General features: G+C 42.7%; 1 pseudogene; it reads left to right on the top strand.

Annotated features, from left to right (window-relative positions):
- Nucleotides 1-1341: 1341 nt before the first annotated feature.
- On the top strand, nt 1342-4114 carry LOC117442711 (zona pellucida sperm-binding protein 3-like; annotated as a pseudogene).
- Nucleotides 4115-19364: the final 15250 nt, after the last annotated feature.

Here is a 19364-nt window from a genome sequence, read left to right as displayed (position 1 = left end):
TATGAGATAGAGCAGGGGTTCTCAAACTTTTTGTTTATGCGGACCACTATTATTATCAAGGGTTTTCGCGGACGACCTCATATGCAAACCTAAATAAGTACATATATAAACGTAGTGTTAAAACGCCGATATTTTTTTATAGTTAATCATAGACAATCAAAAGTAAATTGAAGCCTATCTGATACTTTTGTGACCGGTGTCTGTCTGCGTTGTACGTTTCTCAAAGAGGTCGGCGGACGGTATTTTAATTAGGTCATCCCAAACAATGCCACAAGTGTGCACGCACGTGCACAAAACGGGCAGACAGGTCTACAAAAAAACTACCGGTATGCTTTAGTTACTGTGCTGCAAAAAGCAGACGGTGCTGCGCTCAACACACACAGACTAAAAACCATGGACACACAGGCATATAAGTAACATAAACAATGTATAGGCCTAAGTTGCATAAAGGCTTGAGCTATATTGGGTCCGGATCATGGTCCGGATGCTTCTCGTTTTGCGCCGTCCTGTTCAAATGAAATCGCCGCCAATCATATTTCCACGCTCGCGCCAGGGCCGGGGGAGGGGTTACAAGGCTCGTGTCTTGTGGTGCATTCACTTGCACTCGGATATTAGAGATTTTCTCTCATAAATGTGCGATGAGTCCAACGACCACTACCCCACTGCCTGATATCATTAGAAAGCTAGGAATCTCCTCTTTCCTGACAGTGTATATAACTCAAAATGTTGTCATTCAGGTCAATGCGACTGATTTTGATAGAGGTGGTCCCCGAAAATCCTTGATAATAAAAAGTGGATTTTATTTAGCTTTTTTCCACGAACCACCTGCAGTACCCTCGCGGACCACAGTTTGAGAACCGCTGAGATAGAGCACACTGTTGAGATGTCCAATCTGCCTGTTTTACACACTTTGACCAACAGGGGGTTTGTGTTCAAATGAAGCCTATGATGAAGCCTCATGAGATGAACCCTTTTGCGAACCAATTGGCTGGAAAGCTTCAAAGCTTCATAAGGCTTCATCTCGCCATCACTACAAAAATGCTTCCTGCATGGTTTTCATGAACTGCAACACTAACATTTTATTTAAAATCCAAAGTAACAAGCAATGAAGCAAATATATGCACATTTTAAACATGTGAAAACGCCCTTCACCTCTCTCTCAATCAGCCTCATGTCTTGAGTTCAGAGTGTGCAGCCAATTAAGCTGATGCGTGTCTGATTGGACGCAGGTGTGCTGCTCTGATGAGGATAATGATCGGCTAGAGTTTAAAAAGCTCCACCGCTCACACTGAACCATAGGCCTACTGTGAGTCAGTCAGGAAGACAGAGAGCAGCTTCCTGTTATCAGTTTCACTTATGGAGGCCTTTCATTTTCAGGTTATCCTCCTTGTAGGACTCTGTTAGCTCCTCTTTTGCTTTTCTGCCCACACAAGATGCTTCGTTTCAGAGCCTTGCGAACACAGGCAGGTCAGAAATCGGGCAGCAGCAGCAGAAGTCTCCGGCTGAGGAACCGCAGCAGGTGAATACCATCAGAGTGACCTGTCATCCAGACTCCTTGGAGATTGTTATCAAAACCGATATGTTTGCGGTTGGAGCTCCTGTTGATGGTGACGAGATACGCCTTGGAGTAGAGACCAACAACCAGTACTGCAGAGCTACAGCGTCTTCAGCAGATGAGTACAGTATCAGTGTTGGACTTGTGGAGTGCGGCACCAGACACTGGGTAACTTTAAATATATTTCATTTCAAATATTATTCATTATAGCTTCTAGTTTTTAAACACGTCTAATCTCCACAGGTAACTGAGGACTCTCTGATCTACACAAACCTCCTCATATACTCTCCTGAAGCTTCTCCATATGGTGTTGTTCGAATGGAGGAGGCTGTAATTCCAATTGAATGTCATTACGAAAGGTCTCTTTGTTTTTAAAGCTCACATTGTAAAAATCTTTGAATGATGGCTGTCTTTTTTTAAATGCATGTTTTCTGTTTCTTAGGAAGTACAGTTTGTCCAGTTCTTCACTCATGCCTACCTGGATCCCCTTCATGTCGACCCAGGCTGCAGTGGAAATGTTGCAGTTTAACTTGAGAATCATGACAAGTGGGTTTTGATAATGATCTCATGTTATGAGTTGTCATGTCTCTATTTGCACTTAGTACTTTTGTCTGTCCGTGTGCAGGTGACTGGCAGTACAAAAGAGGCTCTAATGTGTTTCATCTCGGTGAGCCCATCAGCATCGAGGCCTCGGTCAGAATCGGGCATCACGTGGAGCTCCGAGTGTTTGTGAGCAGCTGCGTGGCTACACTGAGCCCTGACATGCACTCCAGCCCCAGGCATGCCTTCATTGAAAATGGGTAAGGCTGCAAATTGCTAAATGGCAAAAAGTAACGTATTTTTCTGACCCTAGAAGGAGCTGTTTAATGTGTAAGGCTCTTCAAGTGGTTTAATTCAGACACGAGCAATGCTGACTCGAGTGACAGGTTAATAAAAGATCATTCCTTTAGTGTTGTCTTCAAGTTAGCTAAGGCTAGCTGCAGGTTGCTTTTAATCTTTATTTTAGTTCTTCCTTTCTGTGCCACTATTGGCAAATGCACAGGTCAGATTTGTGCAGTTCTGACTCTAAAGAACTACTTCCAGAACTTGCCTATAGGCTATAGAAATGTTAGCGGGGGAGTTGCATTGTGGGTAATGTAGACTCTGGTTATAGTAGGCAATGAGTGCTAATTTAGTGTTGCTCTTTTTGTTTTTCCTCATCATAGGTGCTTTGTTGACTCTCAGCTTCCAGGCTCAAGGTCTCAATTCTTAGCCAGGACACAGGATGACAAGCTCCACATGTCCATTGATGCCTTCAGATTTTATAATGAGGACAGGGGGGAGGTGAGGCTCTATTAAATTGCCTCAAAAATGATTGTGTGTGCATGTTTCCCAACACCTGCTTTTCTCATAGCTCTATGTCACCTGAATGCTGTGCCAATAAATAGCACAGATGCAACAACCAAGGCGTGCACTTTTGTGAATGGAAGGTAAGTGAGATCCAGTCTAAAATATGTCGAATTACTCACAAAAAACAAAGTATTGGTGCTGAATGTTTTTTATTTATCAGATGGCAGTCCGCTGATGGTAATGACTACATATGTGGGCAATGCAAAAGACCAATTGGAGTTGAGCAAACTCCCAGTAAGCCCAGCAGCCCCGGCAAGTTTAGGCCTCGAGGGTTTGTGAAGCCAGAAGAGCGTGAACCCCTCTGGAGGAGTGGATTGAAGACCAGTACAGGTGGGGAGCTTGTAGGAACTTGCATGATGAATATTGGCTGCAGAATAGATGTCGTCATAATGATCAATTGTGACACATGTTTTGGCATAGGTTTTAGACGTGATGATGGCTGGGTAACTGAATTAACATGCATTGTGCTGGTTTGTGTTAGTGTGGGAACATCAGGCCAGAGTGGGTCCGATGATGGTCTTGCCAGCCAAGCAGAAAAGCCGGCCCATACCTGCAGAGGAGCCTTCTTCCATTCTTGATCAAATCAGCAGATCTACAATGTATGACAGCCAGTGGAGGAGTGGAATAAACAGAGTTGGTAAATCAATGCTGGTATTGAATTATTCTTTGTTCATTTGAAGCCTTTAACAATCTCTAAATTGAGATTAAAATGGCCCATAATGAAATCTTAATGTTTTTGTTTTTCTGTCAAAGATCAGAGGAAAGGACTGCTTCCTGATTCATCATCGACCCAAAACCAGGTGGGCGTTGTGACTTTAGCTTCTGAGCAGAATAAAGACGAAGAAGACAAAAGTGGAACAGAAAAAGGTAAAATGTGAAAAGTCTTAACTCTTTTTTTAAATGGCACTCTGCAATGCACCTTTTACATTAACACATTTCTTCCACGACTACAGATGAAGATGCTGAGGAAGTTCCTGAACTTCTAGAAAAAACCTCTCCTGAGGCCCGCCTGCAGCCGAAGGCAGCGGTGCTGAACAGTACCAACACAGCGGCGCTCGATGAAGTCCTCCCAACTGCTGCGGTTAATGTGGCTGTGTCCCCACTGTCCAACACCACTGCAACAGAATCTGACCTTTCTGAAACAATGGACCCAAAGAGATAATAAATGATTCAAACGTTAATTTGTTTGCTTTTTAATGTTGCAATACACAAGGAAAACTGATGACCTGCTCACAGCTAAAAACAATTAAATGCAAACAATTGTTTCCTAATGAGCAAAAGTATTCCATATAACGGTAAACATTTATGTATTTGAGATCAGCCAGTTTATATTTGAACTTCAGTTGCTGCAACAAAGCCTTTGTACATGAGTAGCTTCTTTAAAAGGGGAGTTACCATGGGGTCCTGGCAATATAATGACCTGAACATTAAGATATAAACATGGTCTCATAACTTTGTGTATACTGGGTTTTCTAACTGGAGACTGCATTCTAATGGAGTACCCAGACCTCTACTATGGTAGTAAATACATTTTAGAGGTACAATTTGATGGTTTACAAAGTCTTGTTACTTTAGCTTAGCAGATCTATTCATTCCTGTTTTTGGGGACTAATTAAAAAAAGTGACCATATTAATGTTTATGCAAGTTTATTTATATAGCACTTTTCAAAGGCAATTCAAAGTGCTTTACAAAAAATGAAAGACATTAAGAAAAAGGCATTTAAAATCAGTCATTAAAAAGAAAAGCTAATAAAATACATGGATAAAAGTTACAGTGCAGTCTAAGATATGAATAGTTCGATTAAAAGCAGCGACAAAAAGAAAAGTCTTCAGCCTGGATTTAAAAGTAATCAGAGTTGCAGCGGACCTGCAGGTTTCTGGGAGTTTGTTCCAGATATTTGGAGCATAATAACTGACCGCTGCATTACCATGTTTAGTTCTCACTCTGGGGACAGAAAGCTGACCAGTCCCTGAAGACCTGAGAGATCTGGATGGTTCATAATTTAGCAGGTCAGAAATGTATTTTGGGCCTAAACCATTCAGTGCTTTATAAACCAGCAGCAGTATTTTGAAATCTATTCTTTGACACACAGGAAGCCAGTGTAAAGACTTCAGTGATGTGATCCACTTTCTTAGTGTTAGTGAGGACTCGAGCAGCGGCGTTCTGAATCAGCTGCAGCTTCCTAATAGATTTTTTAGTGAGACCTGTGAAGACACCATTGCAGTAGTCGAGTCTACTGAAAATAAAAGCATGGACAAGTTTTTCCAAATCCAGCTGTGACATTAGTCTTTTAATCCTAAATATATTCTTTAGGTGATAGTCGGCTGATTTAGTAACTATTTTAATGTGACTGTTGAAACTCAGGTCAGAGTCCATGACTACACCTATATTTCTGGCTTTATCTGTTGTTTTGAACATTGCAGACTGAAGCTCAGCGCTAACTTTTATACTTTCTGACTTGGCTCCAAAAACCATTACCTCAGTTTTATCTTTGTTTAATTGGAGAAAGTTCTGACACATCCAGTCATTGATTTGTTCAATGCACTTACTCAGTGTTTGAATTGGAGCATAGTCTCCTGGTGAAATGGTTACGTACATTTGTGTGTCATCTGCATAGCTATGGTAACTTATTTTGTTGTTTTTCATTATCTGAGCCAGTGGTAGCATGTAGATGTTAAAGATAAGAGGCCCCAAGATGGAGCCTTGAGGAACCCCACATGTCATATTTGTCAACTCAGATGTGTATTCACCTATAGAAACAAAGTTGTTTCTGTCCTTTAAGTAGGATTCAAACCAATTTAGAACTGTTTCCGAAAGACCCATCCAGTTTTCCAGTCGGTCTAGTAATATGCTGTGGTCAACACTGTCAAACGCAACACTGAGATCTAATAATACTAACACTGAAGTTCTGCCACTGTCTATGTTTAAGTGGATGTCATTAAAGACCTTTACAAGCGCAGTCTCAGTGCTGTGGTTTGGACGAAAGCCTGACTGGAACACATCGAAACAGTTATTTAAATGCAAGAAATTACTCAACTGTTGAAAAACAACTTTTTCAATGATTTTACCTAGAAATGGGAGGTTTGATATGGTCCTATAATTGTTCATTACTGAAGCATCTAGATTATTCTTTTTTAAGAGCGGTTTAATGACTGAAGTTTTCAGGGCCTGTGGAAAAATACCTGAGTGAAGAGATTTGTTTACTATATGAAGTAGATCTGAGGCCATGCAAGGCAAAACATCTTTGAAAAATCCTATTGGAATAATATCAAGGCAGCAGGAGGAGGATTTCAGAAGTTGTATAATGTCCTCTAGGTTTTTATCATTAATCTGATGGAATTGTGTCATGGTGTTTGAATTGATGTTAAGTGGAAACAGAGACAACACATTTGCTGTTCCTGATGCAGAGGCACTGACTGCTTGTCTGATTTTCTGAATTTTGTCATCTGTAACATTTTTAATTTTTGAATTAAAATGATCTACTAGCTCATTTACTGAGATATTAGCAGGGGCAAGTGTTGAAGAAACATTCTGAGTAAACATTTCCCTAGTATTTTCAGTTAAATATTGCTTTGTGGTTATCTCTTTTGAACATTTTTGTGAACAGAAATAGAGCTCTCAAAGAAAACACAGGAATGGTCAGAGAGTGCAACCTCAGTCACCACAACCTTAGAGATATTCAGACCCTTTGAGATAATTAAGTCCAGAGTGTGCCCCTTATTGTGCGTGGGCTCCGTCACATGCTGAGTCAGTCCATAGCTATCAAGAACACAAAACAGTTATTTTGCCCCTCTGTCCTGGGGTTTGTCAACATGGATGTTAAAATCACCAACAATGACTAGACGGTCTAAGTCAATACACACTATAGACAGCAGTTCAGTAAAGTCATCAAAAAAGCTTCCACAGTATTTGGGTGATCTATAGATATTTAGGAACAGAGCTCGAGAGGAGCATTTCAGCTGAAGGGCTACATATTCAAAATAATCAAAGTTTCCATATGATGTCTTCCTGCATTGAAGGGAATCATTGAACAGAATAGCAACTCCACCCCCTTTGTTATGCATTCTTTCCTGACTCATAAAACTACAGTTGGGAGGGGTTGATTCGATAACAACAGCTGCACTGTTATTTTGTTCAATCCAAGTTTCCGTTAAAAACATAAAATCGAGATTGTGCTCAGTGATAAAATCATTGATTACAAATGTTTTTCCTGCCAAATACCTGACATTTAATAAAGCTAGTTTAAGTTTGTTAAACACACTATCAGTCATATAACAAGCTGTGGCTGACATGGAATCACTGCTAAATTAGATAAACTCACACAAACGTTTGAGCGCTTCCTGTTTCTAAGATGATTCACCGCTCTTAATCTATTACCTATCAACACAGATATCGGCAAAGCTATAGGCAAGGCAGGGCCCCGGCATGTCCTGGAAAGCGTTGAGAGTGCCATACGCCCTTGAGCCTGGACCCAGCACATATCAGTAAGAGTTTGTTGCGTTTTGTACACACACATCCTTATCAGGCTTCGGAGACTGCAGATGCTTTCTTGAAGGGAGGGGGGTGGTTGACGTAGGCACGGTGATGGAGACGGGGCAGATGGTGCGGGGGTAAAGGACATGCTGCCAGGGGGGGGAGGTGGTTGAAGTAGGCACGGTGATGAAGACGGGGGAGATGGTGCGCGTTTTCTGCGGTGATTTTGGTGGGCGTCGTTGAGGAGCGGGGGTAAAGGGACATGCTGCCAGCCCTGCGTATCGCCTTAGTTTGGTCTTTGAACTCCAGGAAGGAATCGGTGCCAACCCTCTGTTTCTCCTTCATGTGTTCAACGATCTCCAGGAGGGTGGGCGAGGGTGAAAGGGTGAACGGAGTATCCTCAAAGGCATTAACAGGGGGGGGGGCAGTGGAGACTCCTCCATGTGTCTCATAGGTCTCCCATAATCAGAACATTCCTCAGTCGGGTGCAGTGATAATTCTTCACGGTTTTCTGCGCGATGTGTTGTGTCTTTCTCCTGTTTTGATTCCTCTTGCCGCTTGTTCAGGCAAACTCCATTTGCCTTTAAAAGATGTCTGCGATCCCAGAAAAAGCGATCCCAGAAAAAGTTAAAATTGTCAATAAAATGGACAGAATGGGTCAGTCCAGACCGTTGAAAGCCAGGTGTTCAGTGCAAACAATCTGCTGAATCTCTCCACTCCTCTTCTGACTGGCGGTAGAGGGCCACTGATGAACACCTCTGCATTTAGAGAGCTGGCAGTTTCCAACAAACATTTACAGTCTTCTTTCAGCACTTCTGACTGTTGTTTCACAACATAATAATAATAATAATAATGAGTTCCATTTATAAAGCACTTCATATTTGAATGCAAATCCGAAGTGCTACAAGTAGTGAGCATGAACAGTATAAATAAACATTACACAACACGGTAGAATTAATTAAAAAGCAATACAAAAAAATAAAAAAATAAAAATAAAAATAAATAAAAATAAAAGGGTGATAAAAATGTCTAGGCAAAGGCTCTTTTGAAGAGATGGGTTTGAGGCCTTTTTTAAAAGCCTCAACGGTCTGTGGTGCTCTCATTTGGTCGGGGAGAGCGTTCCACAGGCTGGGAGCAGCCGAGCAGAAGGCCCGGTCTCCCATAGTACGGAGCTTAGTCCTGGGGGGTTTGAGGAAATTGGAGTTGCTGGAACGGGTGGTCCGCAAGGAGGTAAGGGGGGTGAGGAGTTCCTTGAGGTAGGGAGGGCAGTTCCATGGACACACTGGTGGGTGAGGACGGAGACCTTGAATTCGATCCTCAGTTCCACGGGTAGCCAGTGTAGTGCTTTAAGGATGGGGGTGATGTGATCATATTTGCGCACCCTCATCAGGATCCTAGCAGCGCTGTTCTGGATGTACTGGAGCTTCTGGATGCTTTGTTAGGGATCCCGATGAGGAGTGCATTGCAGTAATCCAGCCTGGAGGAGACAAAGGCGTGGACCAGCTTTTCAGCATCAGACAGAGTGAGTGTGGGGGCGGAGTTTGGCGATGTTCCTGAGGTGGTAAAAGGAGTTCTTGCACAGCTGTTTAATGTGGGCCTCAAAGGTCAGATGGGCGTCCATTTTCACACCCAGGTTGGTGACTATTGAGGAGAGGGTAATGTCCTGGCCGGAGAAGGTGATGGTGGTGATGGTGGATGACCGAACCTGGTGTGGGGGTGCCAACTATAATGGCTTCGGTCTTGGAGCTGTTGAGTTCAGGAAGTTTTGCTCATCCACGCCTGTATCTCCTCCAGGCAGGCAGTGAGTGTGGTGAAGGCAGGGCTGCAGAGGAGGTAGGGTTGATCCTGAGGTACAGTTGGGTGTCATCAGCGTAACAATGGAATGATACTCCATGTCGGCTGATGATAGAGCCAAGGGGGAGCATGTAGAGTGTGAAGAGGGGTGGGGCCGAGAACTGATCCTTGAGGGACACCACAGGTGATGTTGTGGGTACCCGACTCTGCCTCGCCCAAGGAGACGTACTCTGTTCTCCCGGTGAGGTAAGATCTGAACCAGTCAAGGGGAGAGTCAGAGAGTCCGATGGTGGAGTGCAGACGATGGAGGAGGATGCCGTGATCGACGGTGTCGAAAGCTGCAGTGAGATCAAGGAGGATGAGGAGAGAGGGAGAGCCAGCATCAGCCGTCATCAGCAGGTCGTTGGTGACCCTGACCAGGGCAGTTTTCTGTGCTGTGGCCTGAGCGGAAACCAGACTGGAACTTCTCAAATAAGTTGTTGGAGTTAGGTGGTCCTGGAGCTGAGCAGCAACTAGTTTTTCCAGCACTTTAGATAGAAAAGGAAGGTTGGAAATGGGTCTGTTAGTTGGCCAGGACTCCCGGGTCAAGGGAGGGTTTTTTGAGATGAGGTTTGATGACAGCGGTTTTTAGGGCAGAGGGGGACATGGCCAGCCTGGAGTGAGAGTGTTTACAATCTTAGTGATCATGGGGCTCATGGAACAGATGTACGATTTTACAAGAGCTGACGGAAGGGGGTCCAGGATACAGGTGGAGGGCTTCATCCTCTTAACGATTGCCCTCAACCTCTCGCTGAGAGATGTCCGTGAAACAGCGAAGAGGCTGGGTTGTCTCAGGCTGTGGGTCAGCAGTCCGTAACTGGAGGTGAGCAGAGGGGCTAGAGAGGATGGAGCGGATGGTGTCAACTTTGTTAGTGAAGAAGGCGGCAAAGTTGCCACACACTGCTTCTCATTGGAGTCGGAGTGTAGATGACTTTGGGGTTTGAGGAGTGGTTTATGGTGGAGAAGAGTTGCTTGGAGTTTCCCAGACTGTTGTTGATGAGGGAGGAGTAGTACTGGGACAGTGCATCTCTGAGGGACTGTGCATAGGGCCTTCTGGTTGTTTCATGATAGGCTACGCGTGAACAGTGAGTACATGGAGGGCTGAAGCCGCCGCTCAAGTACACGCCCAGCTGTCTTTCATTCTCCGCAGTTCGCCGGTGTACCAAGGAGGCTGAGCGAGAGAAACAGGTGAGGAAGGTGACCATCCTGGTTTTGGAGGGGGGCGTGCCGATCAAGGAGACTCTTAAGGGACTGGTTGTAGTAGTATGCAAAGGACTCACTTCTGATGAGAAGTTTGCGGAAGAAAGATGCTGGAGGTCCCAGGGTCATGTTGTCCGGGTTGATATTCCTCAGGTTCCTTCCTGAAGCTGGATTGTCGTTTTGGGGCTTGCTGAGTGGGGATTGGAAAGAGAGCTCGATAGAGATGGTCTTGTGGTCAGACACCCCCAGGTCATACACTAGCAGATTGCTGATGGGGGCGGAGTTTGTGATGACCAGGTCGAGCGTGTGGCCCTTGGCGTGTGTGGGGACATTAACATGCTGTGTCAGATTGAGGCAGTCCAGAAGTAGCAGAAACTCAGTGCCAAAGTGGCAGGAGGGGGAGTCGACGTGAATATTAAAATCTCCAAGTATGATAATATTGCCAGAGGTTGTGCATAGCGTAGTGAGAAGGTCTTGTATCTCTGGGATGAAGGCTGAGTTGGGTTTGGGTGGCCGGTAGATCAGAAGTATTGTCAGGGCAAAGGGGGGTTTACATTTAAATGCAAGGCATTCAAAAGAGGACAATACAGGCAGGGCCAGGAGTGACAGTTCCAATTCCTTTCGGTAGATGACGGCTAGGCCTCCACCACGACCAGTGCTGCGGGCTTTCTCCAAGTAGCTGTAGCCAGGAGGGCAAGCTTCATTGAGGGTGGAGTAAACCTCTGGCTGATGCCAGGTTTCCGTGAGGCACATGAAGTCCATTTTCTCATCAGAGATGTGGTCGTGAATGAAGGATGCTTTATTACTGAGGGATTGTGTATTCAGAAGTTCTATTTTGGCTTTGGAAGATGTGGTGAATCTCTGTAGGGGCCGGAGCAGGCTGTAATCCACTCCACGTTTTCCAGACTCCTTCGTGTGTGGCGATCTCGCGATGCTCTCCGTGTATTCATGCAGCGGTCTCGCGATGTTTTGGCGTGATTTGACCCCGCCATGAACGGGCTCTGATGACGCGTCAGATGTGCGACACGACGGCAGACAGAGTGGATGGATGGAATATCTGCAACTCCGTGCTGGGAATATACAGTTTGTCTTCTTCTTGGGCTTCGGTGGATATAGCGAGGCCGACGAAGAAGTCCAAGTTGTTTAATGACTGAGGTGCCGGTTGGAGCGTTGGAGTGGTTGAAGCTCAGGAGTTGGGGAATAGAAAACCTCAACATGTCAACAGGTCGGGCGCCGAAGAAGTTTGGTAGCGGTGCTTAGCAACGAGACAGCTGGAAGGCTATCCCGATAGTATACCTCGCGTCTGGGAATGAACAGAGGATTGGGAGTCCGCCTGCTGTCACAGTAGTAGCGGGAGAGAGGCAAGCAGTCAGCCGGAGATAGTCGGCGAATTTGGGCGATACAGCAGGTGAGTCCCGACAGTGTCAGGTCCAAAACCGTCAATAATCACGAGGTTTAAGATATAAAAGCACTTGTTAAACAGACTCAAGTTTAGCCATATGGCTTAAAAGCAGGTAAAATAGCTTAAAAGCAGATAAAAACTCTGAGGCGTAGGAGAAGCGGCGAACAAACAAGCGCCAGCGTCCTCTCCAGCCACACACAACAGCTGTCTCTCTCCTGGCGAAATTAGTTTGTTCCAATGTGTAGTACCACATTCTTCACAGTCGGATGTTCAGCCCCAATATGCAGGATCTTCTCAGCCAAGTCAGAGACCACATCCTTGGGAAAACAGAGTACTTTGGTGTTGTTCTTATTACACAGACCTTTTACATCTCTTACAGCAGAGTCACCCACATTCAGAGTTTCAGGCCCAGTCGTTAGCTTTCCCTCTAGCCTTTTACTTTTGGAGTAGCTATTGGTCCTTACCCTGCCGTGTGAAGAGGACAGGTTATCCAGGTCATCAGAAAGAGATCTCCGGTTCTCGGCCAGCGGAGCGTATCTGTTCTGGATTGGCACACTTGGTGGTTTAGGAGGATTGTTTCTAATTCTCCCTTTAGCAGCTGTCCACTGCTGTTTCCTAGTATGAATAGAGGTTGAAGAGGCGCTCTTCCTGGGTGATAACAATGCAGGCCAGCCGGTCGCATCACATATTTCAGAGCGCTGGGCTCTGCCTGTTAACCGTCCTCCCAAATCCCATGGAAATGATTTACTCTTAGGCTTTGCACCCAGAGAGTTCCAGGTAGGACTACCACTTGTAGATGTATTACCCAGTCCACAGCCCTACTGTTCCTTGGAATCCTTGTAGCTGCTAACTAGCTGTGAGTTAGCATACCCTTCTCCATTATTTTTAGGGATGCACGATATTGTTTTTTTAAACCGATACCGATAACTTCCTGCTTCTCAAGACCGATACCGATAACCGATAATAATATAATATATATATAATATATATATTAAATGTACCTGTAGTTTTTGCACACCTAGTGGTAAAAAGGACTAGTAGTGAGCAAATGACATGAGCATTACTACTATGAACAAAACAAAGCCAAGAACAGTTTTGACTCTTCAAAGTGACCATATTTATTTTCCCAAATAAAGTTATTGCCTTTTTCAAAAGCCTCGTCGATAGGTAAAAGCCCCGGTGCCTTTGCAGCTGGCTTTGGATTTGCCGCTAGTTTAGCAGCGCAGGCGTCTTCGTAGGCTTTTAACACACCATCGTAGCGATGGCGATGTTTCAGGTTGGAAGTATAATTCGTTGCCTTTTTCCCTCCTCGTGGAACTTCTGCATTGCATTTGTTAATACAAATAGCAAGCAAACTATCTAACTCTGAAACTTTGAAATAGTCCCATACCACCGACGACATGTTTGTTTACTGTCCTGGCTTCACGGCCGCACACCATTTACGTCACAGCCAGGCATGAGTTAGGGAGCGCTGGATTTGTGAAAAACTCCCCTCTTCCTAAACCACTAATACCACAGTACTGGCAAAACGGGAGGAACCGAGTGAAAAACAAGCGCCCCTCATCTCAATCCACCCACACCGCAGTATTTTTTTCCTTTTTTTTTACCCAACTGGTATAGTGGTGTCATTCCCACGACATAGTCCATTCACTTCCACGTTAACTTCCAACCGTTGCATTTTCATTTCCAACACAGCCATCTTCTGTATAAGTTTGTGGAAGTCATCTCTAGAGAACGGAGGCATTTTGCTACCAACTAGCTTAAGCTAAATAGCATGCAGTAGCAGTGATCCTCAGCAGGGACTCAAAGCCAGAAACCAGTGAAGCTGTAAAAGTGTCAGTTTTTGGTTCACTTTACAGTGGACTGGAACTTTATTGTACTCATATACCACATTAAAACCTACATGCAAAAAATAAACTGATGTTGAATAAAATAAAATGGGGCTGCATTTTAAATTGCTCTTCATTAACTGTAGTATATAATATTTCAACATTGATTGATGCATAAGGAAGGAAGCATCAGTGTAACTACTAGATGTAAACCCACATGTCATGTGTGGGCCAATCACATGCAGGTATTTCGGTGTGACTGCAGCTTTAATTCTCATCAGTTAATGAGTAATTGCTTCCAGCTGTCCTCTCCATGTGATTAGTCTGCACTGGGAAGTATTTGACATTGAGAGTTTGAACCTTCCGCATCTTATTTAAATTCAGTATGGTTTAGATTTCCTAAATTATCACTTGTTCTACTGGTAGTGTTGTGTTTGCTTACTTTGCTTTCCTGTTCTGTTCTGATAAAAGAGCACAATGGTGACTGCAGCTCGGCCAGCCTCTGTGGCACTGCTGTCACTTTTTCCTTTTGGTTTTGCAGACGCCATTCGAAACTTTGAGAGATGGACCAATGATCAAGGCTGAAGGAAGGGAATATAAAACTGCTGCATTAGGGTTTGACGACACAGAAAGTCAAATCAGTGAACCAGAATTCAATGAGGGATCCACTATCAGCGTACAATGCACATTATTATGCATGTCCATAATCATTGCGGTAAAGGCTGGCTTCTTTAAAAATGGACGCCTTTTGTCTCCATGAGATTTTTTTTTGAGAGAAGTCAAGCATTCACAGAGCAGTCAGTGTCGACCTGTTGCTGCTGGTGACTCTGAATATGTATTTGAAGCTGGACTACAAGACTGTGGCTCCAAAGTGACTAAGTTGTGATGATTTGTTTGAGATATAACTAACAGACATGTATAGTGTATGACTCCATGTATTACTGTGTACCATATATTGTTTATTATGTAAGTAGCTGCGACTACTAACTGTGTTCATTGGTTAGGGCTGTACCACATGATTGTGATGTCACTACCTGGGGTATAAGACCGTTGGAAGTCACGCCCCTTCTCTCTCTGTCCTCAAGCCTCTTGAGACTGACTTTAGTTCTAATGTTAATGTTAATTTGATTTCAACCCATAGGTAATTATTTAGATTAACTCAACATTTCACATGATGGATTAGTGTTCCACATTTTTTTCCACTCATTTGTTGTGCAATTAGGCCAATGGTAAAGAGAGACATTGATGACCTTGTGTCCCTTTTGTTGGTACGTGGTTCCATTTTGTCTATGGCCTTGGACGGCTTCACTAAGAGTCAACCAGTTCTACCCTGCTACAGTCCGGCTGGGTGCAGTCACAGAGATGCTATGGCTGCTCTACATGACATTAATGGTCTGGTCCGAGAATGGACACCATTTCCTGCTCCCAGAGAGAATGACGCTCCTCAAACTGAACATTACAGCCATTGATACTGTCTCACGTGGGTCTGCTCCCCCCCACCGAGCCATGAACTGAAAGCTTGACATCTGCTTTTAACACCTGGAAGCCTCCCTGCCACACCAGCACCAACCCTTGGGTCAGTCAGATGAGACTAACGGCTTCACTTAGGGCATTTGGTTCAGATACATGACTCTCGTTACCGCAGAGTGGGTTGTTTTTTTTAAGGCTATTCATACTGCTATGCAGAGGATGCCTGTAAGTTGGCAAGCTGTTAAAAGCCCCTACTATTTTTAAAATAGGCCTAATGTCAGGGGCCTCTTAGTTCTACATGTATTCACATTATATCGACCATGTTTCCACCTGGTAAAACTAGAGGCTGCACGGGACTCAGGCTACAATACGACCATTCTGTTCTGCTCTAACGATTCAATTGATATATTCTACGTCAAAACAATTAGCTTTTATTGTTTCCAATGATAACGTCACCTTAAATGGAGGAATGCAAACCTGTTTTCAAATGTAAGGTTTTGAATTTGTTTGAAATTTCTCAGTAATAACACCCTCAGACACCCAATTCCATTCATGGGATGCCATCAGTAGTGACTCAGATGTTAAGGGGGATGAAGCTTTTCCTCCCAAATCAGATATGCTTTGTTTTTCAACAAATGTATACATTTCCTGCATAATATATGTTTCTCACAATTCTTTTTTTGGAAGCTGCACATAGGTGATACTGAGTCTTCTCGAGTAATATATTATAAACTACACCATGCTTAAATAGACTCCTAAGTTATTATGTCATATGTGACATATGTAAGAAAAGGGAGGGAAGAGTCAATTATATTGTGTAATTGATTTTATATTGGAACATTTATTTCTCAAACCTGTTTTATGGAAGAAAAAAAAAAAAAAAAAATAAATGTCTGATAAACTAATATTTTATCAAACGGTAAATGGTGAATTAATATAACATTTAGAATCATTGAGAAGGGGTTATATCCACAGGGACTAGCTCACCTGTAACATAAAATAAAATGTCTCTGCTTTGGACTGATGAGTATATGATTCTTGCATGTTAAATGACTAACACAAACCTTACATTTATGCATGTGCATGTGTCAGGAAGGCTCCCAAATAATTCTGAGGGGCCTATCCTATTTTTGTATTTAAATAATAATGTGCTAATCCATTACTTTGAGTTGTCTGCACTTAGGAAAACATCCCTATCAAGTGTTAACCCAATAACTAGGACAGCTCTGAAGGCCAAGGGTCAGAGAGAGAGGGTCACACTCTCCGGCTGCAGAGGGCAAGGAGGCACGAGGTCGTTCGAGATGAGAGGATTCTAATCTTCAACTTTCTGAGGAGATGGGATGCTTCTTCATCTTTCTGCTCTGTGGGCTCAAGCAGACAACCCTGCAGGACGAGCGAGGGCTTCAGAGGCTACAAGGTTCCTTGTTTCTTGGAGGAGTTTGATGTCTTCCTAACCTCTCCCATCACGGGGGGGAGACCTGGATGCGCCACATGGAATACGCAGTTGCACTGCTCTCAAGCAGATAGCAGAAGGAATGCAGGCGGATGAGCCTCCGTTTCACTGGGGGAACAACTACATTGCTCACTGAATGAGCCACACAAAAGCAGAGCAATTGGGGGGTTGAAATATGGCGCTCTGATGAACAAGAGTTTGAGCCAATCAGCACCTCAGTGCTAATCTACAGTATCAGGATGCCTTTACACACCAGACACTCGTTGTCATAAAGAAAGGAGGAGAACGAGTCAGAAAGACTGAAGGACACGTTCTTCCAGCTCTCGTACAAAGATGAACTTTGAATTGATTTTATATCTTGGATGTTTACCGATGTACAATTAATGACTGTTTTTATATTTCCAATGACCAGACATGTGTTGAATAGTGGTGATTAATATATTTTTGCCGGATCAGATTACACTTTCGCACTAAACAAAATTAATTAATTAATATTTTCAGATTATAAAGTATTGAATAATAAGATATTTCTACTATTATCACAGATAATGTTAATATCCTTAATCGTCCAGCAATCAGGCTTAACAACACTACTCTTTAATTTATTATCCATGCACAGAAAGACCTACAATGATGTTTCAAGTACTGGATTAATTTCAGTTTTGTTCCAAAACAAATATTTTTGCTATTGTGCACCTGTGTTTTATGTGTGTTCATTATTATGCTTTTGACAAAAGATGATCCAAACACTGATGAGAGATGATTTTTCTATTATGATTGGCTGTATCAATCATTGTGATTGAATGTTTCAATCTTAATGTGATTGTTATTGATGTAATTGATGTTGTGTAAGTCCACACTCAAATCTGAAGATTCCCATTGATTTAAGTATTGAACAAAATATTATTAGACTAAGGTTTTTAGATGATCAAAATTGATAAAAAGAGAGAAACTGTTGGGGAATATTTTCCAAGGCCCATAACTTTGACCCAGTTTATCAGTTCAAACTGTCCTGACTGAGCACACGCACCTCGTAACCTTGGCTGCTGTGCTCTCAGTGTTCTGTCTCCCTGTTCCTGCCTGTTGGCGTCAGCTGATAGAGGTGTTATGATTTCATCTTGTTATGCAGCATGTTGATGATGCTCTCGGAACTAGCTAAATACATGGGTCCGGGGTCAACCTGATCTCACCAGAATGCGTGACTCCACCACGACTCCTTAACACCACAATGCGTGGTGGAGTCACGAACTTTGTTACATTTGCGTGTCGGCACCACGCAAACAACCCCAATGTAAAGTGAATGAGGCTCCTTTGTCGTGGTGCACACACGCATTTCTACAACGTCCCGCAGTGAGCTTTTATTCTATACAACGTTTTTTAAATCTACTTTATAGCGTGTAGTAACTCACGGGAGGCTTCTTTTATTTTATTTGTATTCATAATTATTTTTATTTTTCGTCAGAATGTAAAAATGACATTAGTTACGAATTTGTGTTCTCAAAAAACAGTGCATTGTGTGTAATGCAACTGTTAATTGTATTAAATTAGTTTGTTTTTAAGGAAGGCCAGAGCTTCAGCTGTGTCAAATAGATTGTTCCCTTTAGTTAACGTTATTTAAAAGATAATGATCATGTCTTGTATTACGAGCGTCCATTCCCATTGGATAACAGAGAATTTTACACCGGAAGTAAGTAGCCTATTCTCCTTACTGTCGATTGATTTTACAGTGATATCTGCACTACTCATCGACTAAAAAACACCAAATTGTCCTTGTTAATTACACAACATTGATTGGTTTGAATTGTGTGCAATGCTTTTGTATTTTCCCCCTTCGATTCGGAGAAACAAATATTTTTTCGGAGTTTTTGGACGGCAGAAGACACTACACTACCCAGAATCCTCAGCTATCGTTTGGGACTACACCATGAACCCCGTGATCAGCCCTCAAGCTCTTTGATTGGTTGACCTCCAACTGCATTCCATATGAAAAAAACGTTTCGTAAAAGAGAAAATCATACTTTATTCAGCAGTGCTTGCTTTACTCTTTGATAGTCATCACATGAATGCATTGTAATAAATGGTTTGGCTCCATTAAATATTACACATCTGTCTTAGTTATTTATTTATCTACAGAGATCGGGCATCAGAATAGACCAGAAACTATTCTTTTACCGTTCTGTTTTAATTTCACAATAAAGTTAGTAGTAATATTTTGTTTTGATATTATTGTTTTTTATTAACTACTAGACGACTGGGTCATGTTAATACCATCTTTTTTTGGTTGCTATGGGTTTTTCCCATCGCTTTTGTGTTACAAATATCAAAACAATAACAAAATAATATTCGTCGTAAACTAAACCGGAAACAGCAGTATATTTTATTTTGTTAACACTGTAAACTTGACAGCCTTTTAACCTATGCTTTTAACCCAAACCACCTACTGGTTAAAGCACGTTATTACACGTTTAGAGTAATTGCAATGCAGGAAGATTGTGTTGCTTTTTAATGACTGTTTAAAATGCCTTTTTCTTAATGTCTTTCATTTTTGTAACGCACTTTTGAATGTGTTATCTTTTATGAAAACATTCAAATATTAAGAGTACATATAAAATAGTGGGAAAGTAGAAGGTCAATTATATAAATATAGAATAGAAAATATCAAGAAGATACTCAAATGATATCTAGAGTAAAACAGTTTAGTGACTGATAGGAGGATGTGCTAACTAATAAGGCTTTATTTAAAGAAATGTGCAGAATAC

The sequence above is a fragment of the Pseudochaenichthys georgianus genome, unplaced genomic scaffold (assembly GCF_902827115.2).
Source record: "Pseudochaenichthys georgianus unplaced genomic scaffold, fPseGeo1.2 scaffold_458_arrow_ctg1, whole genome shotgun sequence".
NCBI classification, from domain to species: domain Eukaryota; kingdom Metazoa; phylum Chordata; class Actinopteri; order Perciformes; family Channichthyidae; genus Pseudochaenichthys; species Pseudochaenichthys georgianus.
This window is presented reverse-complemented; position numbering and strand designations above follow the sequence as displayed.